The sequence below is a fragment of the Cottoperca gobio genome, chromosome 14, assembly GCF_900634415.1.
Source record: "Cottoperca gobio chromosome 14, fCotGob3.1, whole genome shotgun sequence".
Classification (NCBI taxonomy): Eukaryota; Metazoa; Chordata; class Actinopteri; order Perciformes; family Bovichtidae; genus Cottoperca; species Cottoperca gobio.
In genome coordinates this window covers 7747044-7769903 of record NC_041368.1, presented here as the reverse complement: position 1 = coordinate 7769903, position 22860 = coordinate 7747044, and the positions used below count along the sequence as shown (strand labels likewise).

Sequence of the window (22860 nt, the reverse complement as noted above, 5' to 3'; positions counted from 1 at the left end):
TTAGTTGAAACGCTTTGAGAACCGAGCTAATACTGCAGAACGTCGGGCTAGTGGCGCAATGGATAACGCGTCTGACTACGAATCAGAAGATTCTAGGTTCGACTCCTAGCTAGCTCGTATAAGCTTTAGCCAGTAAATTACTTGCTCATCATTTGCAAAACCACATCCCCTACAAACTGCTCATCAAAGTAAATGTACATCTGGAAAGAACCAAATGATGGGGAAGAGGCATTTCATCATGTGCTAAACTAAGTCCAAGCCCTTTGATTTAAAGCAGTCACAGCTTTTATAGGCCTCTACTGCTCACTGTTCATCTTTCTTTACAAAACAACTTTCGTCCCCAAAGGACAGAATCAGCGGTGCTAGACATATAAGAAAGACTGTCATTTTGCAAACCCATGCAGATGAAATTGGACGACATTTGATATTGACAGTTCCAACTGTGCTATGACAACAAAGGATGCCCTGAGTACCACAAGAGGCCGTGATCGTATAGTGGTTAGTACTCTGCGTTGTGGTCGCAGCAACCCCGGTTCGAATCCGGGTCACGGCAGTAGTGCTGAGCTGATTTATGTACTTATTGATAAACATTTTTATCCATACGGTCATTTCCCAGACTATCAATACGCAGTTGAAAGTCGAAGATATAGGGGGTATAGCTCAGTGGTAGAGCATTTGACTGCAGATCAAGAGGTCCCCAGTTCAAATCTGGGTGCCCCCTGCACAGAACATACATAATGCACATTATAAGTACACTACTCTTCAACGTATGTAAGGCTAGTGTTTGCATGCAGGCCTGTTGCAACCACCATCAAAGTACTCAGTAAATCTGGTGGGAGGTCATTTTTTGACCGTCGAAATCAGGACTTGTCAACAAAGACCACAACTAGTTAGTTGAAACGCTTTGAGAACCGAGCTAATACTGCAGAACGTCGGGCTAGTGGCGCAATGGATAACGCGTCTGACTACGAATCAGAAGATTCTAGGTTCGACTCCTAGCTAGCTCGTATAAGCTTTAGCCAGTAAATTACTTGCTCATCATTTGCAAAACCACATCCCCTACAAACTGCTCATCAAAGTAAATGTACATCTGGAAAGAACCAAATGATGGGGAAGAGGCATTTCATCATGTGCTAAACTAAGTCCAAGCCCTTTGATTTAAAGCAGTCACAGCTTTTATAGGCCTCTACTGCTCACTGTTCATCTTTCTTTACAAAACAACTTTCGTCCCCAAAGGACAGAATCAGCGGTGCTAGACATATAAGAAAGACTGTCATTTTGCAAACCCATGCAGATGAAATTGGACGACATTTGATATTGACAGTTCCAACTGTGCTATGACAACAAAGGATGCCCTGAGTACCACAAGAGGCCGTGATCGTATAGTGGTTAGTACTCTGCGTTGTGGTCGCAGCAACCCCGGTTCGAATCCGGGTCACGGCAGTAGTGCTGAGCTGATTTATGTACTTATTGATAAACATTTTTATCCATACGGTCATTTCCCAGACTATCAATACGCAGTTGAAAGTCGAAGATATAGGGGGTATAGCTCAGTGGTAGAGCATTTGACTGCAGATCAAGAGGTCCCCAGTTCAAATCTGGGTGCCCCCTGCACAGAACATACATAATGCACATTATAAGTACACTACTCTTCAACGTATGTAAGGCTAGTGTTTGCATGCAGGCCTGTTGCAACCACCATCAAAGTACTCAGTAAATCTGGTGGGAGGTCATTTTTTGACCGTCGAAATCAGGACTTGTCAACAAAGACCACAACTAGTTAGTTGAAACGCTTTGAGAACCGAGCTAATACTGCAGAACGTCGGGCTAGTGGCGCAATGGATAACGCGTCTGACTACGAATCAGAAGATTCTAGGTTCGACTCCTAGCTAGCTCGTATAAGCTTTAGCCAGTAAATTACTTGCTCATCATTTGCAAAACCACATCCCCTACAAACTGCTCATCAAAGTAAATGTACATCTGGAAAGAACCAAATGATGGGGAAGAGGCATTTCATCATGTGCTAAACTAAGTCCAAGCCCTTTGATTTAAAGCAGTCACAGCTTTTATAGGCCTCTACTGCTCACTGTTCATCTTTCTTTACAAAACAACTTTCGTCCCCAAAGGACAGAATCAGCGGTGCTAGACATATAAGAAAGACTGTCATTTTGCAAACCCATGCAGATGAAATTGGACGACATTTGATATTGACAGTTCCAACTGTGCTATGACAACAAAGGATGCCCTGAGTACCACAAGAGGCCGTGATCGTATAGTGGTTAGTACTCTGCGTTGTGGTCGCAGCAACCCCGGTTCGAATCCGGGTCACGGCAGTAGTGCTGAGCTGATTTATGTACTTATTGATAAACATTTTTATCCATACGGTCATTTCCCAGACTATCAATACGCAGTTGAAAGTCGAAGATATAGGGGGTATAGCTCAGTGGTAGAGCATTTGACTGCAGATCAAGAGGTCCCCAGTTCAAATCTGGGTGCCCCCTGCACAGAACATACATAATGCACATTATAAGTACACTACTCTTCAACGTATGTAAGGCTAGTGTTTGCATGCAGGCCTGTTGCAACCACCATCAAAGTACTCAGTAAATCTGGTGGGAGGTCATTTTTTGACCGTCGAAATCAGGACTTGTCAACAAAGACCACAACTAGTTAGTTGAAACGCTTTGAGAACCGAGCTAATACTGCAGAACGTCGGGCTAGTGGCGCAATGGATAACGCGTCTGACTACGAATCAGAAGATTCTAGGTTCGACTCCTAGCTAGCTCGTATAAGCTTTAGCCAGTAAATTACTTGCTCATCATTTGCAAAACCACATCCCCTACAAACTGCTCATCAAAGTAAATGTACATCTGGAAAGAACCAAATGATGGGGAAGAGGCATTTCATCATGTGCTAAACTAAGTCCAAGCCCTTTGATTTAAAGCAGTCACAGCTTTTATAGGCCTCTACTGCTCACTGTTCATCTTTCTTTACAAAACAACTTTCGTCCCCAAAGGACAGAATCAGCGGTGCTAGACATATAAGAAAGACTGTCATTTTGCAAACCCATGCAGATGAAATTGGACGACATTTGATATTGACAGTTCCAACTGTGCTATGACAACAAAGGATGCCCTGAGTACCACAAGAGGCCGTGATCGTATAGTGGTTAGTACTCTGCGTTGTGGTCGCAGCAACCCCGGTTCGAATCCGGGTCACGGCAGTAGTGCTGAGCTGATTTATGTACTTATTGATAAACATTTTTATCCATACGGTCATTTCCCAGACTATCAATACGCAGTTGAAAGTCGAAGATATAGGGGGTATAGCTCAGTGGTAGAGCATTTGACTGCAGATCAAGAGGTCCCCAGTTCAAATCTGGGTGCCCCCTGCACAGAACATACATAATGCACATTATAAGTACACTACTCTTCAACGTATGTAAGGCTAGTGTTTGCATGCAGGCCTGTTGCAACCACCATCAAAGTACTCAGTAAATCTGGTGGGAGGTCATTTTTTGACCGTCGAAATCAGGACTTGTCAACAAAGACCACAACTAGTTAGTTGAAACGCTTTGAGAACCGAGCTAATACTGCAGAACGTCGGGCTAGTGGCGCAATGGATAACGCGTCTGACTACGAATCAGAAGATTCTAGGTTCGACTCCTAGCTAGCTCGTATAAGCTTTAGCCAGTAAATTACTTGCTCATCATTTGCAAAACCACATCCCCTACAAACTGCTCATCAAAGTAAATGTACATCTGGAAAGAACCAAATGATGGGGAAGAGGCATTTCATCATGTGCTAAACTAAGTCCAAGCCCTTTGATTTAAAGCAGTCACAGCTTTTATAGGCCTCTACTGCTCACTGTTCATCTTTCTTTACAAAACAACTTTCGTCCCCAAAGGACAGAATCAGCGGTGCTAGACATATAAGAAAGACTGTCATTTTGCAAACCCATGCAGATGAAATTGGACGACATTTGATATTGACAGTTCCAACTGTGCTATGACAACAAAGGATGCCCTGAGTACCACAAGAGGCCGTGATCGTATAGTGGTTAGTACTCTGCGTTGTGGTCGCAGCAACCCCGGTTCGAATCCGGGTCACGGCAGTAGTGCTGAGCTGATTTATGTACTTATTGATAAACATTTTTATCCATACGGTCATTTCCCAGACTATCAATACGCAGTTGAAAGTCGAAGATATAGGGGGTATAGCTCAGTGGTAGAGCATTTGACTGCAGATCAAGAGGTCCCCAGTTCAAATCTGGGTGCCCCCTGCACAGAACATACATAATGCACATTATAAGTACACTACTCTTCAACGTATGTAAGGCTAGTGTTTGCATGCAGGCCTGTTGCAACCACCATCAAAGTACTCAGTAAATCTGGTGGGAGGTCATTTTTTGACCGTCGAAATCAGGACTTGTCAACAAAGACCACAACTAGTTAGTTGAAACGCTTTGAGAACCGAGCTAATACTGCAGAACGTCGGGCTAGTGGCGCAATGGATAACGCGTCTGACTACGAATCAGAAGATTCTAGGTTCGACTCCTAGCTAGCTCGTATAAGCTTTAGCCAGTAAATTACTTGCTCATCATTTGCAAAACCACATCCCCTACAAACTGCTCATCAAAGTAAATGTACATCTGGAAAGAACCAAATGATGGGGAAGAGGCATTTCATCATGTGCTAAACTAAGTCCAAGCCCTTTGATTTAAAGCAGTCACAGCTTTTATAGGCCTCTACTGCTCACTGTTCATCTTTCTTTACAAAACAACTTTCGTCCCCAAAGGACAGAATCAGCGGTGCTAGACATATAAGAAAGACTGTCATTTTGCAAACCCATGCAGATGAAATTGGACGACATTTGATATTGACAGTTCCAACTGTGCTATGACAACAAAGGATGCCCTGAGTACCACAAGAGGCCGTGATCGTATAGTGGTTAGTACTCTGCGTTGTGGTCGCAGCAACCCCGGTTCGAATCCGGGTCACGGCAGTAGTGCTGAGCTGATTTATGTACTTATTGATAAACATTTTTATCCATACGGTCATTTCCCAGACTATCAATACGCAGTTGAAAGTCGAAGATATAGGGGGTATAGCTCAGTGGTAGAGCATTTGACTGCAGATCAAGAGGTCCCCAGTTCAAATCTGGGTGCCCCCTGCACAGAACATACATAATGCACATTATAAGTACACTACTCTTCAACGTATGTAAGGCTAGTGTTTGCATGCAGGCCTGTTGCAACCACCATCAAAGTACTCAGTAAATCTGGTGGGAGGTCATTTTTTGACCGTCGAAATCAGGACTTGTCAACAAAGACCACAACTAGTTAGTTGAAACGCTTTGAGAACCGAGCTAATACTGCAGAACGTCGGGCTAGTGGCGCAATGGATAACGCGTCTGACTACGAATCAGAAGATTCTAGGTTCGACTCCTAGCTAGCTCGTATAAGCTTTAGCCAGTAAATTACTTGCTCATCATTTGCAAAACCACATCCCCTACAAACTGCTCATCAAAGTAAATGTACATCTGGAAAGAACCAAATGATGGGGAAGAGGCATTTCATCATGTGCTAAACTAAGTCCAAGCCCTTTGATTTAAAGCAGTCACAGCTTTTATAGGCCTCTACTGCTCACTGTTCATCTTTCTTTACAAAACAACTTTCGTCCCCAAAGGACAGAATCAGCGGTGCTAGACATATAAGAAAGACTGTCATTTTGCAAACCCATGCAGATGAAATTGGACGACATTTGATATTGACAGTTCCAACTGTGCTATGACAACAAAGGATGCCCTGAGTACCACAAGAGGCCGTGATCGTATAGTGGTTAGTACTCTGCGTTGTGGTCGCAGCAACCCCGGTTCGAATCCGGGTCACGGCAGTAGTGCTGAGCTGATTTATGTACTTATTGATAAACATTTTTATCCATACGGTCATTTCCCAGACTATCAATACGCAGTTGAAAGTCGAAGATATAGGGGGTATAGCTCAGTGGTAGAGCATTTGACTGCAGATCAAGAGGTCCCCAGTTCAAATCTGGGTGCCCCCTGCACAGAACATACATAATGCACATTATAAGTACACTACTCTTCAACGTATGTAAGGCTAGTGTTTGCATGCAGGCCTGTTGCAACCACCATCAAAGTACTCAGTAAATCTGGTGGGAGGTCATTTTTTGACCGTCGAAATCAGGACTTGTCAACAAAGACCACAACTAGTTAGTTGAAACGCTTTGAGAACCGAGCTAATACTGCAGAACGTCGGGCTAGTGGCGCAATGGATAACGCGTCTGACTACGAATCAGAAGATTCTAGGTTCGACTCCTAGCTAGCTCGTATAAGCTTTAGCCAGTAAATTACTTGCTCATCATTTGCAAAACCACATCCCCTACAAACTGCTCATCAAAGTAAATGTACATCTGGAAAGAACCAAATGATGGGGAAGAGGCATTTCATCATGTGCTAAACTAAGTCCAAGCCCTTTGATTTAAAGCAGTCACAGCTTTTATAGGCCTCTACTGCTCACTGTTCATCTTTCTTTACAAAACAACTTTCGTCCCCAAAGGACAGAATCAGCGGTGCTAGACATATAAGAAAGACTGTCATTTTGCAAACCCATGCAGATGAAATTGGACGACATTTGATATTGACAGTTCCAACTGTGCTATGACAACAAAGGATGCCCTGAGTACCACAAGAGGCCGTGATCGTATAGTGGTTAGTACTCTGCGTTGTGGTCGCAGCAACCCCGGTTCGAATCCGGGTCACGGCAGTAGTGCTGAGCTGATTTATGTACTTATTGATAAACATTTTTATCCATACGGTCATTTCCCAGACTATCAATACGCAGTTGAAAGTCGAAGATATAGGGGGTATAGCTCAGTGGTAGAGCATTTGACTGCAGATCAAGAGGTCCCCAGTTCAAATCTGGGTGCCCCCTGCACAGAACATACATAATGCACATTATAAGTACACTACTCTTCAACGTATGTAAGGCTAGTGTTTGCATGCAGGCCTGTTGCAACCACCATCAAAGTACTCAGTAAATCTGGTGGGAGGTCATTTTTTGACCGTCGAAATCAGGACTTGTCAACAAAGACCACAACTAGTTAGTTGAAACGCTTTGAGAACCGAGCTAATACTGCAGAACGTCGGGCTAGTGGCGCAATGGATAACGCGTCTGACTACGAATCAGAAGATTCTAGGTTCGACTCCTAGCTAGCTCGTATAAGCTTTAGCCAGTAAATTACTTGCTCATCATTTGCAAAACCACATCCCCTACAAACTGCTCATCAAAGTAAATGTACATCTGGAAAGAACCAAATGATGGGGAAGAGGCATTTCATCATGTGCTAAACTAAGTCCAAGCCCTTTGATTTAAAGCAGTCACAGCTTTTATAGGCCTCTACTGCTCACTGTTCATCTTTCTTTACAAAACAACTTTCGTCCCCAAAGGACAGAATCAGCGGTGCTAGACATATAAGAAAGACTGTCATTTTGCAAACCCATGCAGATGAAATTGGACGACATTTGATATTGACAGTTCCAACTGTGCTATGACAACAAAGGATGCCCTGAGTACCACAAGAGGCCGTGATCGTATAGTGGTTAGTACTCTGCGTTGTGGTCGCAGCAACCCCGGTTCGAATCCGGGTCACGGCAGTAGTGCTGAGCTGATTTATGTACTTATTGATAAACATTTTTATCCATACGGTCATTTCCCAGACTATCAATACGCAGTTGAAAGTCGAAGATATAGGGGGTATAGCTCAGTGGTAGAGCATTTGACTGCAGATCAAGAGGTCCCCAGTTCAAATCTGGGTGCCCCCTGCACAGAACATACATAATGCACATTATAAGTACACTACTCTTCAACGTATGTAAGGCTAGTGTTTGCATGCAGGCCTGTTGCAACCACCATCAAAGTACTCAGTAAATCTGGTGGGAGGTCATTTTTTGACCGTCGAAATCAGGACTTGTCAACAAAGACCACAACTAGTTAGTTGAAACGCTTTGAGAACCGAGCTAATACTGCAGAACGTCGGGCTAGTGGCGCAATGGATAACGCGTCTGACTACGAATCAGAAGATTCTAGGTTCGACTCCTAGCTAGCTCGTATAAGCTTTAGCCAGTAAATTACTTGCTCATCATTTGCAAAACCACATCCCCTACAAACTGCTCATCAAAGTAAATGTACATCTGGAAAGAACCAAATGATGGGGAAGAGGCATTTCATCATGTGCTAAACTAAGTCCAAGCCCTTTGATTTAAAGCAGTCACAGCTTTTATAGGCCTCTACTGCTCACTGTTCATCTTTCTTTACAAAACAACTTTCGTCCCCAAAGGACAGAATCAGCGGTGCTAGACATATAAGAAAGACTGTCATTTTGCAAACCCATGCAGATGAAATTGGACGACATTTGATATTGACAGTTCCAACTGTGCTATGACAACAAAGGATGCCCTGAGTACCACAAGAGGCCGTGATCGTATAGTGGTTAGTACTCTGCGTTGTGGTCGCAGCAACCCCGGTTCGAATCCGGGTCACGGCAGTAGTGCTGAGCTGATTTATGTACTTATTGATAAACATTTTTATCCATACGGTCATTTCCCAGACTATCAATACGCAGTTGAAAGTCGAAGATATAGGGGGTATAGCTCAGTGGTAGAGCATTTGACTGCAGATCAAGAGGTCCCCAGTTCAAATCTGGGTGCCCCCTGCACAGAACATACATAATGCACATTATAAGTACACTACTCTTCAACGTATGTAAGGCTAGTGTTTGCATGCAGGCCTGTTGCAACCACCATCAAAGTACTCAGTAAATCTGGTGGGAGGTCATTTTTTGACCGTCGAAATCAGGACTTGTCAACAAAGACCACAACTAGTTAGTTGAAACGCTTTGAGAACCGAGCTAATACTGCAGAACGTCGGGCTAGTGGCGCAATGGATAACGCGTCTGACTACGAATCAGAAGATTCTAGGTTCGACTCCTAGCTAGCTCGTATAAGCTTTAGCCAGTAAATTACTTGCTCATCATTTGCAAAACCACATCCCCTACAAACTGCTCATCAAAGTAAATGTACATCTGGAAAGAACCAAATGATGGGGAAGAGGCATTTCATCATGTGCTAAACTAAGTCCAAGCCCTTTGATTTAAAGCAGTCACAGCTTTTATAGGCCTCTACTGCTCACTGTTCATCTTTCTTTACAAAACAACTTTCGTCCCCAAAGGACAGAATCAGCGGTGCTAGACATATAAGAAAGACTGTCATTTTGCAAACCCATGCAGATGAAATTGGACGACATTTGATATTGACAGTTCCAACTGTGCTATGACAACAAAGGATGCCCTGAGTACCACAAGAGGCCGTGATCGTATAGTGGTTAGTACTCTGCGTTGTGGTCGCAGCAACCCCGGTTCGAATCCGGGTCACGGCAGTAGTGCTGAGCTGATTTATGTACTTATTGATAAACATTTTTATCCATACGGTCATTTCCCAGACTATCAATACGCAGTTGAAAGTCGAAGATATAGGGGGTATAGCTCAGTGGTAGAGCATTTGACTGCAGATCAAGAGGTCCCCAGTTCAAATCTGGGTGCCCCCTGCACAGAACATACATAATGCACATTATAAGTACACTACTCTTCAACGTATGTAAGGCTAGTGTTTGCATGCAGGCCTGTTGCAACCACCATCAAAGTACTCAGTAAATCTGGTGGGAGGTCATTTTTTGACCGTCGAAATCAGGACTTGTCAACAAAGACCACAACTAGTTAGTTGAAACGCTTTGAGAACCGAGCTAATACTGCAGAACGTCGGGCTAGTGGCGCAATGGATAACGCGTCTGACTACGAATCAGAAGATTCTAGGTTCGACTCCTAGCTAGCTCGTATAAGCTTTAGCCAGTAAATTACTTGCTCATCATTTGCAAAACCACATCCCCTACAAACTGCTCATCAAAGTAAATGTACATCTGGAAAGAACCAAATGATGGGGAAGAGGCATTTCATCATGTGCTAAACTAAGTCCAAGCCCTTTGATTTAAAGCAGTCACAGCTTTTATAGGCCTCTACTGCTCACTGTTCATCTTTCTTTACAAAACAACTTTCGTCCCCAAAGGACAGAATCAGCGGTGCTAGACATATAAGAAAGACTGTCATTTTGCAAACCCATGCAGATGAAATTGGACGACATTTGATATTGACAGTTCCAACTGTGCTATGACAACAAAGGATGCCCTGAGTACCACAAGAGGCCGTGATCGTATAGTGGTTAGTACTCTGCGTTGTGGTCGCAGCAACCCCGGTTCGAATCCGGGTCACGGCAGTAGTGCTGAGCTGATTTATGTACTTATTGATAAACATTTTTATCCATACGGTCATTTCCCAGACTATCAATACGCAGTTGAAAGTCGAAGATATAGGGGGTATAGCTCAGTGGTAGAGCATTTGACTGCAGATCAAGAGGTCCCCAGTTCAAATCTGGGTGCCCCCTGCACAGAACATACATAATGCACATTATAAGTACACTACTCTTCAACGTATGTAAGGCTAGTGTTTGCATGCAGGCCTGTTGCAACCACCATCAAAGTACTCAGTAAATCTGGTGGGAGGTCATTTTTTGACCGTCGAAATCAGGACTTGTCAACAAAGACCACAACTAGTTAGTTGAAACGCTTTGAGAACCGAGCTAATACTGCAGAACGTCGGGCTAGTGGCGCAATGGATAACGCGTCTGACTACGAATCAGAAGATTCTAGGTTCGACTCCTAGCTAGCTCGTATAAGCTTTAGCCAGTAAATTACTTGCTCATCATTTGCAAAACCACATCCCCTACAAACTGCTCATCAAAGTAAATGTACATCTGGAAAGAACCAAATGATGGGGAAGAGGCATTTCATCATGTGCTAAACTAAGTCCAAGCCCTTTGATTTAAAGCAGTCACAGCTTTTATAGGCCTCTACTGCTCACTGTTCATCTTTCTTTACAAAACAACTTTCGTCCCCAAAGGACAGAATCAGCGGTGCTAGACATATAAGAAAGACTGTCATTTTGCAAACCCATGCAGATGAAATTGGACGACATTTGATATTGACAGTTCCAACTGTGCTATGACAACAAAGGATGCCCTGAGTACCACAAGAGGCCGTGATCGTATAGTGGTTAGTACTCTGCGTTGTGGTCGCAGCAACCCCGGTTCGAATCCGGGTCACGGCAGTAGTGCTGAGCTGATTTATGTACTTATTGATAAACATTTTTATCCATACGGTCATTTCCCAGACTATCAATACGCAGTTGAAAGTCGAAGATATAGGGGGTATAGCTCAGTGGTAGAGCATTTGACTGCAGATCAAGAGGTCCCCAGTTCAAATCTGGGTGCCCCCTGCACAGAACATACATAATGCACATTATAAGTACACTACTCTTCAACGTATGTAAGGCTAGTGTTTGCATGCAGGCCTGTTGCAACCACCATCAAAGTACTCAGTAAATCTGGTGGGAGGTCATTTTTTGACCGTCGAAATCAGGACTTGTCAACAAAGACCACAACTAGTTAGTTGAAACGCTTTGAGAACCGAGCTAATACTGCAGAACGTCGGGCTAGTGGCGCAATGGATAACGCGTCTGACTACGAATCAGAAGATTCTAGGTTCGACTCCTAGCTAGCTCGTATAAGCTTTAGCCAGTAAATTACTTGCTCATCATTTGCAAAACCACATCCCCTACAAACTGCTCATCAAAGTAAATGTACATCTGGAAAGAACCAAATGATGGGGAAGAGGCATTTCATCATGTGCTAAACTAAGTCCAAGCCCTTTGATTTAAAGCAGTCACAGCTTTTATAGGCCTCTACTGCTCACTGTTCATCTTTCTTTACAAAACAACTTTCGTCCCCAAAGGACAGAATCAGCGGTGCTAGACATATAAGAAAGACTGTCATTTTGCAAACCCATGCAGATGAAATTGGACGACATTTGATATTGACAGTTCCAACTGTGCTATGACAACAAAGGATGCCCTGAGTACCACAAGAGGCCGTGATCGTATAGTGGTTAGTACTCTGCGTTGTGGTCGCAGCAACCCCGGTTCGAATCCGGGTCACGGCAGTAGTGCTGAGCTGATTTATGTACTTATTGATAAACATTTTTATCCATACGGTCATTTCCCAGACTATCAATACGCAGTTGAAAGTCGAAGATATAGGGGGTATAGCTCAGTGGTAGAGCATTTGACTGCAGATCAAGAGGTCCCCAGTTCAAATCTGGGTGCCCCCTGCACAGAACATACATAATGCACATTATAAGTACACTACTCTTCAACGTATGTAAGGCTAGTGTTTGCATGCAGGCCTGTTGCAACCACCATCAAAGTACTCAGTAAATCTGGTGGGAGGTCATTTTTTGACCGTCGAAATCAGGACTTGTCAACAAAGACCACAACTAGTTAGTTGAAACGCTTTGAGAACCGAGCTAATACTGCAGAACGTCGGGCTAGTGGCGCAATGGATAACGCGTCTGACTACGAATCAGAAGATTCTAGGTTCGACTCCTAGCTAGCTCGTATAAGCTTTAGCCAGTAAATTACTTGCTCATCATTTGCAAAACCACATCCCCTACAAACTGCTCATCAAAGTAAATGTACATCTGGAAAGAACCAAATGATGGGGAAGAGGCATTTCATCATGTGCTAAACTAAGTCCAAGCCCTTTGATTTAAAGCAGTCACAGCTTTTATAGGCCTCTACTGCTCACTGTTCATCTTTCTTTACAAAACAACTTTCGTCCCCAAAGGACAGAATCAGCGGTGCTAGACATATAAGAAAGACTGTCATTTTGCAAACCCATGCAGATGAAATTGGACGACATTTGATATTGACAGTTCCAACTGTGCTATGACAACAAAGGATGCCCTGAGTACCACAAGAGGCCGTGATCGTATAGTGGTTAGTACTCTGCGTTGTGGTCGCAGCAACCCCGGTTCGAATCCGGGTCACGGCAGTAGTGCTGAGCTGATTTATGTACTTATTGATAAACATTTTTATCCATACGGTCATTTCCCAGACTATCAATACGCAGTTGAAAGTCGAAGATATAGGGGGTATAGCTCAGTGGTAGAGCATTTGACTGCAGATCAAGAGGTCCCCAGTTCAAATCTGGGTGCCCCCTGCACAGAACATACATAATGCACATTATAAGTACACTACTCTTCAACGTATGTAAGGCTAGTGTTTGCATGCAGGCCTGTTGCAACCACCATCAAAGTACTCAGTAAATCTGGTGGGAGGTCATTTTTTGACCGTCGAAATCAGGACTTGTCAACAAAGACCACAACTAGTTAGTTGAAACGCTTTGAGAACCGAGCTAATACTGCAGAACGTCGGGCTAGTGGCGCAATGGATAACGCGTCTGACTACGAATCAGAAGATTCTAGGTTCGACTCCTAGCTAGCTCGTATAAGCTTTAGCCAGTAAATTACTTGCTCATCATTTGCAAAACCACATCCCCTACAAACTGCTCATCAAAGTAAATGTACATCTGGAAAGAACCAAATGATGGGGAAGAGGCATTTCATCATGTGCTAAACTAAGTCCAAGCCCTTTGATTTAAAGCAGTCACAGCTTTTATAGGCCTCTACTGCTCACTGTTCATCTTTCTTTACAAAACAACTTTCGTCCCCAAAGGACAGAATCAGCGGTGCTAGACATATAAGAAAGACTGTCATTTTGCAAACCCATGCAGATGAAATTGGACGACATTTGATATTGACAGTTCCAACTGTGCTATGACAACAAAGGATGCCCTGAGTACCACAAGAGGCCGTGATCGTATAGTGGTTAGTACTCTGCGTTGTGGTCGCAGCAACCCCGGTTCGAATCCGGGTCACGGCAGTAGTGCTGAGCTGATTTATGTACTTATTGATAAACATTTTTATCCATACGGTCATTTCCCAGACTATCAATACGCAGTTGAAAGTCGAAGATATAGGGGGTATAGCTCAGTGGTAGAGCATTTGACTGCAGATCAAGAGGTCCCCAGTTCAAATCTGGGTGCCCCCTGCACAGAACATACATAATGCACATTATAAGTACACTACTCTTCAACGTATGTAAGGCTAGTGTTTGCATGCAGGCCTGTTGCAACCACCATCAAAGTACTCAGTAAATCTGGTGGGAGGTCATTTTTTGACCGTCGAAATCAGGACTTGTCAACAAAGACCACAACTAGTTAGTTGAAACGCTTTGAGAACCGAGCTAATACTGCAGAACGTCGGGCTAGTGGCGCAATGGATAACGCGTCTGACTACGAATCAGAAGATTCTAGGTTCGACTCCTAGCTAGCTCGTATAAGCTTTAGCCAGTAAATTACTTGCTCATCATTTGCAAAACCACATCCCCTACAAACTGCTCATCAAAGTAAATGTACATCTGGAAAGAACCAAATGATGGGGAAGAGGCATTTCATCATGTGCTAAACTAAGTCCAAGCCCTTTGATTTAAAGCAGTCACAGCTTTTATAGGCCTCTACTGCTCACTGTTCATCTTTCTTTACAAAACAACTTTCGTCCCCAAAGGACAGAATCAGCGGTGCTAGACATATAAGAAAGACTGTCATTTTGCAAACCCATGCAGATGAAATTGGACGACATTTGATATTGACAGTTCCAACTGTGCTATGACAACAAAGGATGCCCTGAGTACCACAAGAGGCCGTGATCGTATAGTGGTTAGTACTCTGCGTTGTGGTCGCAGCAACCCCGGTTCGAATCCGGGTCACGGCAGTAGTGCTGAGCTGATTTATGTACTTATTGATAAACATTTTTATCCATACGGTCATTTCCCAGACTATCAATACGCAGTTGAAAGTCGAAGATATAGGGGGTATAGCTCAGTGGTAGAGCATTTGACTGCAGATCAAGAGGTCCCCAGTTCAAATCTGGGTGCCCCCTGCACAGAACATACATAATGCACATTATAAGTACACTACTCTTCAACGTATGTAAGGCTAGTGTTTGCATGCAGGCCTGTTGCAACCACCATCAAAGTACTCAGTAAATCTGGTGGGAGGTCATTTTTTGACCGTCGAAATCAGGACTTGTCAACAAAGACCACAACTAGTTAGTTGAAACGCTTTGAGAACCGAGCTAATACTGCAGAACGTCGGGCTAGTGGCGCAATGGATAACGCGTCTGACTACGAATCAGAAGATTCTAGGTTCGACTCCTAGCTAGCTCGTATAAGCTTTAGCCAGTAAATTACTTGCTCATCATTTGCAAAACCACATCCCCTACAAACTGCTCATCAAAGTAAATGTACATCTGGAAAGAACCAAATGATGGGGAAGAGGCATTTCATCATGTGCTAAACTAAGTCCAAGCCCTTTGATTTAAAGCAGTCACAGCTTTTATAGGCCTCTACTGCTCACTGTTCATCTTTCTTTACAAAACAACTTTCGTCCCCAAAGGACAGAATCAGCGGTGCTAGACATATAAGAAAGACTGTCATTTTGCAAACCCATGCAGATGAAATTGGACGACATTTGATATTGACAGTTCCAACTGTGCTATGACAACAAAGGATGCCCTGAGTACCACAAGAGGCCGTGATCGTATAGTGGTTAGTACTCTGCGTTGTGGTCGCAGCAACCCCGGTTCGAATCCGGGTCACGGCAGTAGTGCTGAGCTGATTTATGTACTTATTGATAAACATTTTTATCCATACGGTCATTTCCCAGACTATCAATACGCAGTTGAAAGTCGAAGATATAGGGGGTATAGCTCAGTGGTAGAGCATTTGACTGCAGATCAAGAGGTCCCCAGTTCAAATCTGGGTGCCCCCTGCACAGAACATACATAATGCACATTATAAGTACACTACTCTTCAACGTATGTAAGGCTAGTGTTTGCATGCAGGCCTGTTGCAACCACCATCAAAGTACTCAGTAAATCTGGTGGGAGGTCATTTTTTGACCGTCGAAATCAGGACTTGTCAACAAAGACCACAACTAGTTAGTTGAAACGCTTTGAGAACCGAGCTAATACTGCAGAACGTCGGGCTAGTGGCGCAATGGATAACGCGTCTGACTACGAATCAGAAGATTCTAGGTTCGACTCCTAGCTAGCTCGTATAAGCTTTAGCCAGTAAATTACTTGCTCATCATTTGCAAAACCACATCCCCTACAAACTGCTCATCAAAGTAAATGTACATCTGGAAAGAACCAAATGATGGGGAAGAGGCATTTCATCATGTGCTAAACTAAGTCCAAGCCCTTTGATTTAAAGCAGTCACAGCTTTTATAGGCCTCTACTGCTCACTGTTCATCTTTCTTTACAAAACAACTTTCGTCCCCAAAGGACAGAATCAGCGGTGCTAGACATATAAGAAAGACTGTCATTTTGCAAACCCATGCAGATGAAATTGGACGACATTTGATATTGACAGTTCCAACTGTGCTATGACAACAAAGGATGCCCTGAGTACCACAAGAGGCCGTGATCGTATAGTGGTTAGTACTCTGCGTTGTGGTCGCAGCAACCCCGGTTCGAATCCGGGTCACGGCAGTAGTGCTGAGCTGATTTATGTACTTATTGATAAACATTTTTATCCATACGGTCATTTCCCAGACTATCAATACGCAGTTGAAAGTCGAAGATATAGGGGGTATAGCTCAGTGGTAGAGCATTTGACTGCAGATCAAGAGGTCCCCAGTTCAAATCTGGGTGCCCCCTGCACAGAACATACATAATGCACATTATAAGTACACTACTCTTCAACGTATGTAAGGCTAGTGTTTGCATGCAGGCCTGTTGCAACCACCATCAAAGTACTCAGTAAATCTGGTGGGAGGTCATTTTTTGACCGTCGAAATCAGGACTTGTCAACAAAGACCACAACTAGTTAGTTGAAACGCTTTGAGAACCGAGCTAATACTGCAGAACGTCGGGCTAGTGGCGCAATGGATAACGCGTCTGACTACGAATCAGAAGATTCTAGGTTCGACTCCTAGCTAGCTCGTATAAGCTTTAGCCAGTAAATTACTTGCTCATCATTTGCAAAACCACATCCCCTACAAACTGCTCATCAAAGTAAATGTACATCTGGAAAGAACCAAATGATGGGGAAGAGGCATTTCATCATGTGCTAAACTAAGTCCAAGCCCTTTGATTTAAAGCAGTCACAGCTTTTATAGGCCTCTACTGCTCACTGTTCATCTTTCTTTACAAAACAACTTTCGTCCCCAAAGGACAGAATCAGCGGTGCTAGACATATAAGAAAGACTGTCATTTTGCAAACCCATGCAGATGAAATTGGACGACATTTGATATTGACAGTTCCAACTGTGCTATGACAACAAAGGATGCCCTGAGTACCACAAGAGGCCGTGATCGTATAGTGGTTAGTACTCTGCGTTGTGGTCGCAGCAACCCCGGTTCGAATCCGGGTCACGGCAGTAGTGCTGAGCTGATTTATGTACTTATTGATAAACATTTTTATCCATACGGTCATTTCCCAGACTATCAATACGCAGTTGAAAGTCGAAGATATAGGGGGTATAGCTCAGTGGTAGAGCATTTGACTGCAGATCAAGAGGTCCCCAGTTCAAATCTGGGTGCCCCCTGCACAGAACATACATAATGCACATTATAAGTACACTACTCTTCAACGTATGTAAGGCTAGTGTTTGCATGCAGGCCTGTTGCAACCACCATCAAAGTACTCAGTAAATCTGGTGGGAGGTCATTTTTTGACCGTCGAAATCAGGACTTGTCAACAAAGACCACAACTAGTTAGTTGAAACGCTTTGAGAACCGAGCTAATACTGCAGAACGTCGGGCTAGTGGCGCAATGGATAACGCGTCTGACTACGAATCAGAAGATTCTAGGTTCGACTCCTAGCTAGCTCGTATAAGCTTTAGCCAGTAAATTACTTGCTCATCATTTGCAAAACCACATCCCCTACAAACTGCTCATCAAAGTAAATGTACATCTGGAAAGAACCAAATGATGGGGAAGAGGCATTTCATCATGTGCTAAACTAAGTCCAAGCCCTTTGATTTAAAGCAGTCACAGCTTTTATAGGCCTCTACTGCTCACTGTTCATCTTTCTTTACAAAACAACTTTCGTCCCCAAAGGACAGAATCAGCGGTGCTAGACATATAAGAAAGACTGTCATTTTGCAAACCCATGCAGATGAAATTGGACGACATTTGATATTGACAGTTCCAACTGTGCTATGACAACAAAGGATGCCCTGAGTACCACAAGAGGCCGTGATCGTATAGTGGTTAGTACTCTGCGTTGTGGTCGCAGCAACCCCGGTTCGAATCCGGGTCACGGCAGTAGTGCTGAGCTGATTTATGTACTTATTGATAAACATTTTTATCCATACGGTCATTTCCCAGACTATCAATACGCAGTTGAAAGTCGAAGATATAGGGGGTATAGCTCAGTGGTAGAGCATTTGACTGCAGATCAAGAGGTCCCCAGTTCAAATCTGGGTGCCCCCTGCACAGAACATACATAATGCACATTATAAGTACACTACTCTTCAACGTATGTAAGGCTAGTGTTTGCATGCAGGCCTGTTGCAACCACCATCAAAGTACTCAGTAAATCTGGTGGGAGGTCATTTTTTGACCGTCGAAATCAGGACTTGTCAACAAAGACCACAACTAGTTAGTTGAAACGCTTTGAGAACCGAGCTAATACTGCAGAACGTCGGGCTAGTGGCGCAATGGATAACGCGTCTGACTACGAATCAGAAGATTCTAGGTTCGACTCCTAGCTAGCTCGTATAAGCTTTAGCCAGTAAATTACTTGCTCATCATTTGCAAAACCACATCCCCTACAAACTGCTCATCAAAGTAAATGTACATCTGGAAAGAACCAAATGATGGGGAAGAGGCATTTCATCATGTGCTAAACTAAGTCCAAGCCCTTTGATTTAAAGCAGTCACAGCTTTTATAGGCCTCTACTGCTCACTGTTCATCTTTCTTTACAAAACAACTTTCGTCCCCAAAGGACAGAATCAGCGGTGCTAGACATATAAGAAAGACTGTCATTTTGCAAACCCATGCAGATGAAATTGGACGACATTTGATATTGACAGTTCCAACTGTGCTATGACAACAAAGGATGCCCTGAGTACCACAAGAGGCCGTGATCGTATAGTGGTTAGTACTCTGCGTTGTGGTCGCAGCAACCCCGGTTCGAATCCGGGTCACGGCAGTAGTGCTGAGCTGATTTATGTACTTATTGATAAACATTTTTATCCATACGGTCATTTCCCAGACTATCAATACGCAGTTGAAAGTCGAAGATATAGGGGGTATAGCTCAGTGGTAGAGCATTTGACTGCAGATCAAGAGGTCCCCAGTTCAAATCTGGGTGCCCCCTGCACAGAACATACATAATGCACATTATAAGTACACTACTCTTCAACGTATGTAAGGCTAGTGTTTGCATGCAGGCCTGTTGCAACCACCATCAAAGTACTCAGTAAATCTGGTGGGAGGTCATTTTTTGACCGTCGAAATCAGGACTTGTCAACAAAGACCACAACTAGTTAGTTGAAACGCTTTGAGAACCGAGCTAATACTGCAGAACGTCGGGCTAGTGGCGCAATGGATAACGCGTCTGACTACGAATCAGAAGATTCTAGGTTCGACTCCTAGCTAGCTCGTATAAGCTTTAGCCAGTAAATTACTTGCTCATCATTTGCAAAACCACATCCCCTACAAACTGCTCATCAAAGTAAATGTACATCTGGAAAGAACCAAATGATGGGGAAGAGGCATTTCATCATGTGCTAAACTAAGTCCAAGCCCTTTGATTTAAAGCAGTCACAGCTTTTATAGGCCTCTACTGCTCACTGTTCATCTTTCTTTACAAAACAACTTTCGTCCCCAAAGGACAGAATCAGCGGTGCTAGACATATAAGAAAGACTGTCATTTTGCAAACCCATGCAGATGAAATTGGACGACATTTGATATTGACAGTTCCAACTGTGCTATGACAACAAAGGATGCCCTGAGTACCACAAGAGGCCGTGATCGTATAGTGGTTAGTACTCTGCGTTGTGGTCGCAGCAACCCCGGTTCGAATCCGGGTCACGGCAGTAGTGCTGAGCTGATTTATGTACTTATTGATAAACATTTTTATCCATACGGTCATTTCCCAGACTATCAATACGCAGTTGAAAGTCGAAGATATAGGGGGTATAGCTCAGTGGTAGAGCATTTGACTGCAGATCAAGAGGTCCCCAGTTCAAATCTGGGTGCCCCCTGCACAGAACATACATAATGCACATTATAAGTACACTACTCTTCAACGTATGTAAGGCTAGTGTTTGCATGCAGGCCTGTTGCAACCACCATCAAAGTACTCAGTAAATCTGGTGGGAGGTCATTTTTTGACCGTCGAAATCAGGACTTGTCAACAAAGACCACAACTAGTTAGTTGAAACGCTTTGAGAACCGAGCTAATACTGCAGAACGTCGGGCTAGTGGCGCAATGGATAACGCGTCTGACTACGAATCAGAAGATTCTAGGTTCGACTCCTAGCTAGCTCGTATAAGCTTTAGCCAGTAAATTACTTGCTCATCATTTGCAAAACCACATCCCCTACAAACTGCTCATCAAAGTAAATGTACATCTGGAAAGAACCAAATGATGGGGAAGAGGCATTTCATCATGTGCTAAACTAAGTCCAAGCCCTTTGATTTAAAGCAGTCACAGCTTTTATAGGCCTCTACTGCTCACTGTTCATCTTTCTTTACAAAACAACTTTCGTCCCCAAAGGACAGAATCAGCGGTGCTAGACATATAAGAAAGACTGTCATTTTGCAAACCCATGCAGATGAAATTGGACGACATTTGATATTGACAGTTCCAACTGTGCTATGACAACAAAGGATGCCCTGAGTACCACAAGAGGCCGTGATCGTATAGTGGTTAGTACTCTGCGTTGTGGTCGCAGCAACCCCGGTTCGAATCCGGGTCACGGCAGTAGTGCTGAGCTGATTTATGTACTTATTGATAAACATTTTTATCCATACGGTCATTTCCCAGACTATCAATACGCAGTTGAAAGTCGAAGATATAGGGGGTATAGCTCAGTGGTAGAGCATTTGACTGCAGATCAAGAGGTCCCCAGTTCAAATCTGGGTGCCCCCTGCACAGAACATACATAATGCACATTATAAGTACACTACTCTTCAACGTATGTAAGGCTAGTGTTTGCATGCAGGCCTGTTGCAACCACCATCAAAGTACTCAGTAAATCTGGTGGGAGGTCATTTTTTGACCGTCGAAATCAGGACTTGTCAACAAAGACCACAACTAGTTAGTTGAAACGCTTTGAGAACCGAGCTAATACTGCAGAACGTCGGGCTAGTGGCGCAATGGATAACGCGTCTGACTACGAATCAGAAGATTCTAGGTTCGACTCCTAGCTAGCTCGTATAAGCTTTAGCCAGTAAATTACTTGCTCATCATTTGCAAAACCACATCCCCTACAAACTGCTCATCAAAGTAAATGTACATCTGGAAAGAACCAAATGATGGGGAAGAGGCATTTCATCATGTGCTAAACTAAGTCCAAGCCCTTTGATTTAAAGCAGTCACAGCTTTTATAGGCCTCTACTGCTCACTGTTCATCTTTCTTTACAAAACAACTTTCGTCCCCAAAGGACAGAATCAGCGGTGCTAGACATATAAGAAAGACTGTCATTTTGCAAACCCATGCAGATGAAATTGGACGACATTTGATATTGACAGTTCCAACTGTGCTATGACAACAAAGGATGCCCTGAGTACCACAAGAGGCCGTGATCGTATAGTGGTTAGTACTCTGCGTTGTGGTCGCAGCAACCCCGGTTCGAATCCGGGTCACGGCAGTAGTGCTGAGCTGATTTATGTACTTATTGATAAACATTTTTATCCATACGGTCATTTCCCAGACTATCAATACGCAGTTGAAAGTCGAAGATATAGGGGGTATAGCTCAGTGGTAGAGCATTTGACTGCAGATCAAGAGGTCCCCAGTTCAAATCTGGGTGCCCCCTGCACAGAACATACATAATGCACATTATAAGTACACTACTCTTCAACGTATGTAAGGCTAGTGTTTGCATGCAGGCCTGTTGCAACCACCATCAAAGTACTCAGTAAATCTGGTGGGAGGTCATTTTTTGACCGTCGAAATCAGGACTTGTCAACAAAGACCACAACTAGTTAGTTGAAACGCTTTGAGAACCGAGCTAATACTGCAGAACGTCGGGCTAGTGGCGCAATGGATAACGCGTCTGACTACGAATCAGAAGATTCTAGGTTCGACTCCTAGCTAGCTCGTATAAGCTTTAGCCAGTAAATTACTTGCTCATCATTTGCAAAACCACATCCCCTACAAACTGCTCATCAAAGTAAATGTACATCTGGAAAGAACCAAATGATGGGGAAGAGGCATTTCATCATGTGCTAAACTAAGTCCAAGCCCCTTTGATTTAAAGCAGTCACAGCTTTTATAGGCCTCTACTGCTCACTGTTCATCTTTCTTTACAAACAACTTTGTCCCCAAAGGACAGAATCAGCGGTGCTAGACATATAAGAAAGACTGTCATTTTTCAAACCCATGCAGATGAAATTGGACGACATTTAATATTGACAGTTCCACTGTGCTATGACAACAAAGGCTGCCCTGAAGTACCAACAACGTGGCCGAAGATCGTATGTAGTGCTTAGTTACCTCTGCGTTTTCGTCGCAGCAACCCCGGTTCGAATCCGGGTCACGGCAGTAGTGCTGAGCTGATTTATGTACTTATTGATAAACATTTTTATCCATACG

General features: G+C 43.6%; 1 protein-coding gene and 76 non-coding genes across 77 annotated transcripts in view; 76 read left to right on the top strand and 1 right to left on the bottom strand.

Annotated features, from left to right (window-relative positions):
• Window positions 1–22860, bottom strand: part of cfap54 (cilia and flagella associated 54) — a 66919-nt gene that overhangs the window by 9246 nt on the left and 34813 nt on the right. The window lies entirely within an intron of this gene.
• On the top strand, window positions 45–117 carry trnar-acg (transfer RNA arginine (anticodon ACG)). Its single transcript has one exon. It is a non-coding gene; the product is annotated as a tRNA-Arg (tRNA).
• On the top strand, window positions 482–553 carry trnah-gug (transfer RNA histidin (anticodon GUG)). The gene has a single exon. It is a non-coding gene; the product is annotated as a tRNA-His (tRNA).
• On the top strand, window positions 650–721 carry trnac-gca (transfer RNA cysteine (anticodon GCA)). The gene has a single exon. It is a non-coding gene; the product is annotated as a tRNA-Cys (tRNA).
• trnar-acg (transfer RNA arginine (anticodon ACG)) lies at window positions 935–1007 on the top strand. The gene has a single exon. It is a non-coding gene; the product is annotated as a tRNA-Arg (tRNA).
• trnah-gug (transfer RNA histidin (anticodon GUG)) lies at window positions 1372–1443 on the top strand. Its single transcript has one exon. It is a non-coding gene; the product is annotated as a tRNA-His (tRNA).
• On the top strand, window positions 1540–1611 carry trnac-gca (transfer RNA cysteine (anticodon GCA)). Its single transcript has one exon. It is a non-coding gene; the product is annotated as a tRNA-Cys (tRNA).
• Window positions 1825–1897, top strand: trnar-acg (transfer RNA arginine (anticodon ACG)). Its single transcript has one exon. It is a non-coding gene; the product is annotated as a tRNA-Arg (tRNA).
• Window positions 2262–2333, top strand: trnah-gug (transfer RNA histidin (anticodon GUG)). Its single transcript has one exon. It is a non-coding gene; the product is annotated as a tRNA-His (tRNA).
• On the top strand, window positions 2430–2501 carry trnac-gca (transfer RNA cysteine (anticodon GCA)). The gene has a single exon. It is a non-coding gene; the product is annotated as a tRNA-Cys (tRNA).
• trnar-acg (transfer RNA arginine (anticodon ACG)) lies at window positions 2715–2787 on the top strand. Its single transcript has one exon. It is a non-coding gene; the product is annotated as a tRNA-Arg (tRNA).
• trnah-gug (transfer RNA histidin (anticodon GUG)) lies at window positions 3152–3223 on the top strand. Its single transcript has one exon. It is a non-coding gene; the product is annotated as a tRNA-His (tRNA).
• Window positions 3320–3391, top strand: trnac-gca (transfer RNA cysteine (anticodon GCA)). Its single transcript has one exon. It is a non-coding gene; the product is annotated as a tRNA-Cys (tRNA).
• trnar-acg (transfer RNA arginine (anticodon ACG)) lies at window positions 3605–3677 on the top strand. Its single transcript has one exon. It is a non-coding gene; the product is annotated as a tRNA-Arg (tRNA).
• On the top strand, window positions 4042–4113 carry trnah-gug (transfer RNA histidin (anticodon GUG)). The gene has a single exon. It is a non-coding gene; the product is annotated as a tRNA-His (tRNA).
• Window positions 4210–4281, top strand: trnac-gca (transfer RNA cysteine (anticodon GCA)). The gene has a single exon. It is a non-coding gene; the product is annotated as a tRNA-Cys (tRNA).
• trnar-acg (transfer RNA arginine (anticodon ACG)) lies at window positions 4495–4567 on the top strand. Its single transcript has one exon. It is a non-coding gene; the product is annotated as a tRNA-Arg (tRNA).
• On the top strand, window positions 4932–5003 carry trnah-gug (transfer RNA histidin (anticodon GUG)). The gene has a single exon. It is a non-coding gene; the product is annotated as a tRNA-His (tRNA).
• On the top strand, window positions 5100–5171 carry trnac-gca (transfer RNA cysteine (anticodon GCA)). The gene has a single exon. It is a non-coding gene; the product is annotated as a tRNA-Cys (tRNA).
• trnar-acg (transfer RNA arginine (anticodon ACG)) lies at window positions 5385–5457 on the top strand. The gene has a single exon. It is a non-coding gene; the product is annotated as a tRNA-Arg (tRNA).
• On the top strand, window positions 5822–5893 carry trnah-gug (transfer RNA histidin (anticodon GUG)). Its single transcript has one exon. It is a non-coding gene; the product is annotated as a tRNA-His (tRNA).
• Window positions 5990–6061, top strand: trnac-gca (transfer RNA cysteine (anticodon GCA)). The gene has a single exon. It is a non-coding gene; the product is annotated as a tRNA-Cys (tRNA).
• On the top strand, window positions 6275–6347 carry trnar-acg (transfer RNA arginine (anticodon ACG)). The gene has a single exon. It is a non-coding gene; the product is annotated as a tRNA-Arg (tRNA).
• On the top strand, window positions 6712–6783 carry trnah-gug (transfer RNA histidin (anticodon GUG)). The gene has a single exon. It is a non-coding gene; the product is annotated as a tRNA-His (tRNA).
• On the top strand, window positions 6880–6951 carry trnac-gca (transfer RNA cysteine (anticodon GCA)). The gene has a single exon. It is a non-coding gene; the product is annotated as a tRNA-Cys (tRNA).
• trnar-acg (transfer RNA arginine (anticodon ACG)) lies at window positions 7165–7237 on the top strand. Its single transcript has one exon. It is a non-coding gene; the product is annotated as a tRNA-Arg (tRNA).
• Window positions 7602–7673, top strand: trnah-gug (transfer RNA histidin (anticodon GUG)). The gene has a single exon. It is a non-coding gene; the product is annotated as a tRNA-His (tRNA).
• On the top strand, window positions 7770–7841 carry trnac-gca (transfer RNA cysteine (anticodon GCA)). Its single transcript has one exon. It is a non-coding gene; the product is annotated as a tRNA-Cys (tRNA).
• trnar-acg (transfer RNA arginine (anticodon ACG)) lies at window positions 8055–8127 on the top strand. Its single transcript has one exon. It is a non-coding gene; the product is annotated as a tRNA-Arg (tRNA).
• On the top strand, window positions 8492–8563 carry trnah-gug (transfer RNA histidin (anticodon GUG)). Its single transcript has one exon. It is a non-coding gene; the product is annotated as a tRNA-His (tRNA).
• Window positions 8660–8731, top strand: trnac-gca (transfer RNA cysteine (anticodon GCA)). The gene has a single exon. It is a non-coding gene; the product is annotated as a tRNA-Cys (tRNA).
• trnar-acg (transfer RNA arginine (anticodon ACG)) lies at window positions 8945–9017 on the top strand. The gene has a single exon. It is a non-coding gene; the product is annotated as a tRNA-Arg (tRNA).
• On the top strand, window positions 9382–9453 carry trnah-gug (transfer RNA histidin (anticodon GUG)). Its single transcript has one exon. It is a non-coding gene; the product is annotated as a tRNA-His (tRNA).
• On the top strand, window positions 9550–9621 carry trnac-gca (transfer RNA cysteine (anticodon GCA)). Its single transcript has one exon. It is a non-coding gene; the product is annotated as a tRNA-Cys (tRNA).
• On the top strand, window positions 9835–9907 carry trnar-acg (transfer RNA arginine (anticodon ACG)). Its single transcript has one exon. It is a non-coding gene; the product is annotated as a tRNA-Arg (tRNA).
• On the top strand, window positions 10272–10343 carry trnah-gug (transfer RNA histidin (anticodon GUG)). The gene has a single exon. It is a non-coding gene; the product is annotated as a tRNA-His (tRNA).
• Window positions 10440–10511, top strand: trnac-gca (transfer RNA cysteine (anticodon GCA)). Its single transcript has one exon. It is a non-coding gene; the product is annotated as a tRNA-Cys (tRNA).
• trnar-acg (transfer RNA arginine (anticodon ACG)) lies at window positions 10725–10797 on the top strand. The gene has a single exon. It is a non-coding gene; the product is annotated as a tRNA-Arg (tRNA).
• trnah-gug (transfer RNA histidin (anticodon GUG)) lies at window positions 11162–11233 on the top strand. The gene has a single exon. It is a non-coding gene; the product is annotated as a tRNA-His (tRNA).
• On the top strand, window positions 11330–11401 carry trnac-gca (transfer RNA cysteine (anticodon GCA)). The gene has a single exon. It is a non-coding gene; the product is annotated as a tRNA-Cys (tRNA).
• Window positions 11615–11687, top strand: trnar-acg (transfer RNA arginine (anticodon ACG)). Its single transcript has one exon. It is a non-coding gene; the product is annotated as a tRNA-Arg (tRNA).
• On the top strand, window positions 12052–12123 carry trnah-gug (transfer RNA histidin (anticodon GUG)). The gene has a single exon. It is a non-coding gene; the product is annotated as a tRNA-His (tRNA).
• trnac-gca (transfer RNA cysteine (anticodon GCA)) lies at window positions 12220–12291 on the top strand. Its single transcript has one exon. It is a non-coding gene; the product is annotated as a tRNA-Cys (tRNA).
• Window positions 12505–12577, top strand: trnar-acg (transfer RNA arginine (anticodon ACG)). Its single transcript has one exon. It is a non-coding gene; the product is annotated as a tRNA-Arg (tRNA).
• trnah-gug (transfer RNA histidin (anticodon GUG)) lies at window positions 12942–13013 on the top strand. The gene has a single exon. It is a non-coding gene; the product is annotated as a tRNA-His (tRNA).
• trnac-gca (transfer RNA cysteine (anticodon GCA)) lies at window positions 13110–13181 on the top strand. Its single transcript has one exon. It is a non-coding gene; the product is annotated as a tRNA-Cys (tRNA).
• trnar-acg (transfer RNA arginine (anticodon ACG)) lies at window positions 13395–13467 on the top strand. Its single transcript has one exon. It is a non-coding gene; the product is annotated as a tRNA-Arg (tRNA).
• On the top strand, window positions 13832–13903 carry trnah-gug (transfer RNA histidin (anticodon GUG)). The gene has a single exon. It is a non-coding gene; the product is annotated as a tRNA-His (tRNA).
• On the top strand, window positions 14000–14071 carry trnac-gca (transfer RNA cysteine (anticodon GCA)). Its single transcript has one exon. It is a non-coding gene; the product is annotated as a tRNA-Cys (tRNA).
• On the top strand, window positions 14285–14357 carry trnar-acg (transfer RNA arginine (anticodon ACG)). The gene has a single exon. It is a non-coding gene; the product is annotated as a tRNA-Arg (tRNA).
• Window positions 14722–14793, top strand: trnah-gug (transfer RNA histidin (anticodon GUG)). The gene has a single exon. It is a non-coding gene; the product is annotated as a tRNA-His (tRNA).
• On the top strand, window positions 14890–14961 carry trnac-gca (transfer RNA cysteine (anticodon GCA)). Its single transcript has one exon. It is a non-coding gene; the product is annotated as a tRNA-Cys (tRNA).
• trnar-acg (transfer RNA arginine (anticodon ACG)) lies at window positions 15175–15247 on the top strand. The gene has a single exon. It is a non-coding gene; the product is annotated as a tRNA-Arg (tRNA).
• Window positions 15612–15683, top strand: trnah-gug (transfer RNA histidin (anticodon GUG)). The gene has a single exon. It is a non-coding gene; the product is annotated as a tRNA-His (tRNA).
• On the top strand, window positions 15780–15851 carry trnac-gca (transfer RNA cysteine (anticodon GCA)). The gene has a single exon. It is a non-coding gene; the product is annotated as a tRNA-Cys (tRNA).
• trnar-acg (transfer RNA arginine (anticodon ACG)) lies at window positions 16065–16137 on the top strand. The gene has a single exon. It is a non-coding gene; the product is annotated as a tRNA-Arg (tRNA).
• Window positions 16502–16573, top strand: trnah-gug (transfer RNA histidin (anticodon GUG)). Its single transcript has one exon. It is a non-coding gene; the product is annotated as a tRNA-His (tRNA).
• Window positions 16670–16741, top strand: trnac-gca (transfer RNA cysteine (anticodon GCA)). The gene has a single exon. It is a non-coding gene; the product is annotated as a tRNA-Cys (tRNA).
• Window positions 16955–17027, top strand: trnar-acg (transfer RNA arginine (anticodon ACG)). Its single transcript has one exon. It is a non-coding gene; the product is annotated as a tRNA-Arg (tRNA).
• On the top strand, window positions 17392–17463 carry trnah-gug (transfer RNA histidin (anticodon GUG)). The gene has a single exon. It is a non-coding gene; the product is annotated as a tRNA-His (tRNA).
• trnac-gca (transfer RNA cysteine (anticodon GCA)) lies at window positions 17560–17631 on the top strand. Its single transcript has one exon. It is a non-coding gene; the product is annotated as a tRNA-Cys (tRNA).
• trnar-acg (transfer RNA arginine (anticodon ACG)) lies at window positions 17845–17917 on the top strand. The gene has a single exon. It is a non-coding gene; the product is annotated as a tRNA-Arg (tRNA).
• On the top strand, window positions 18282–18353 carry trnah-gug (transfer RNA histidin (anticodon GUG)). Its single transcript has one exon. It is a non-coding gene; the product is annotated as a tRNA-His (tRNA).
• Window positions 18450–18521, top strand: trnac-gca (transfer RNA cysteine (anticodon GCA)). The gene has a single exon. It is a non-coding gene; the product is annotated as a tRNA-Cys (tRNA).
• trnar-acg (transfer RNA arginine (anticodon ACG)) lies at window positions 18735–18807 on the top strand. Its single transcript has one exon. It is a non-coding gene; the product is annotated as a tRNA-Arg (tRNA).
• Window positions 19172–19243, top strand: trnah-gug (transfer RNA histidin (anticodon GUG)). Its single transcript has one exon. It is a non-coding gene; the product is annotated as a tRNA-His (tRNA).
• Window positions 19340–19411, top strand: trnac-gca (transfer RNA cysteine (anticodon GCA)). The gene has a single exon. It is a non-coding gene; the product is annotated as a tRNA-Cys (tRNA).
• Window positions 19625–19697, top strand: trnar-acg (transfer RNA arginine (anticodon ACG)). Its single transcript has one exon. It is a non-coding gene; the product is annotated as a tRNA-Arg (tRNA).
• Window positions 20062–20133, top strand: trnah-gug (transfer RNA histidin (anticodon GUG)). Its single transcript has one exon. It is a non-coding gene; the product is annotated as a tRNA-His (tRNA).
• On the top strand, window positions 20230–20301 carry trnac-gca (transfer RNA cysteine (anticodon GCA)). The gene has a single exon. It is a non-coding gene; the product is annotated as a tRNA-Cys (tRNA).
• trnar-acg (transfer RNA arginine (anticodon ACG)) lies at window positions 20515–20587 on the top strand. Its single transcript has one exon. It is a non-coding gene; the product is annotated as a tRNA-Arg (tRNA).
• Window positions 20952–21023, top strand: trnah-gug (transfer RNA histidin (anticodon GUG)). Its single transcript has one exon. It is a non-coding gene; the product is annotated as a tRNA-His (tRNA).
• Window positions 21120–21191, top strand: trnac-gca (transfer RNA cysteine (anticodon GCA)). The gene has a single exon. It is a non-coding gene; the product is annotated as a tRNA-Cys (tRNA).
• trnar-acg (transfer RNA arginine (anticodon ACG)) lies at window positions 21405–21477 on the top strand. The gene has a single exon. It is a non-coding gene; the product is annotated as a tRNA-Arg (tRNA).
• trnah-gug (transfer RNA histidin (anticodon GUG)) lies at window positions 21842–21913 on the top strand. The gene has a single exon. It is a non-coding gene; the product is annotated as a tRNA-His (tRNA).
• On the top strand, window positions 22010–22081 carry trnac-gca (transfer RNA cysteine (anticodon GCA)). The gene has a single exon. It is a non-coding gene; the product is annotated as a tRNA-Cys (tRNA).
• Window positions 22295–22367, top strand: trnar-acg (transfer RNA arginine (anticodon ACG)). Its single transcript has one exon. It is a non-coding gene; the product is annotated as a tRNA-Arg (tRNA).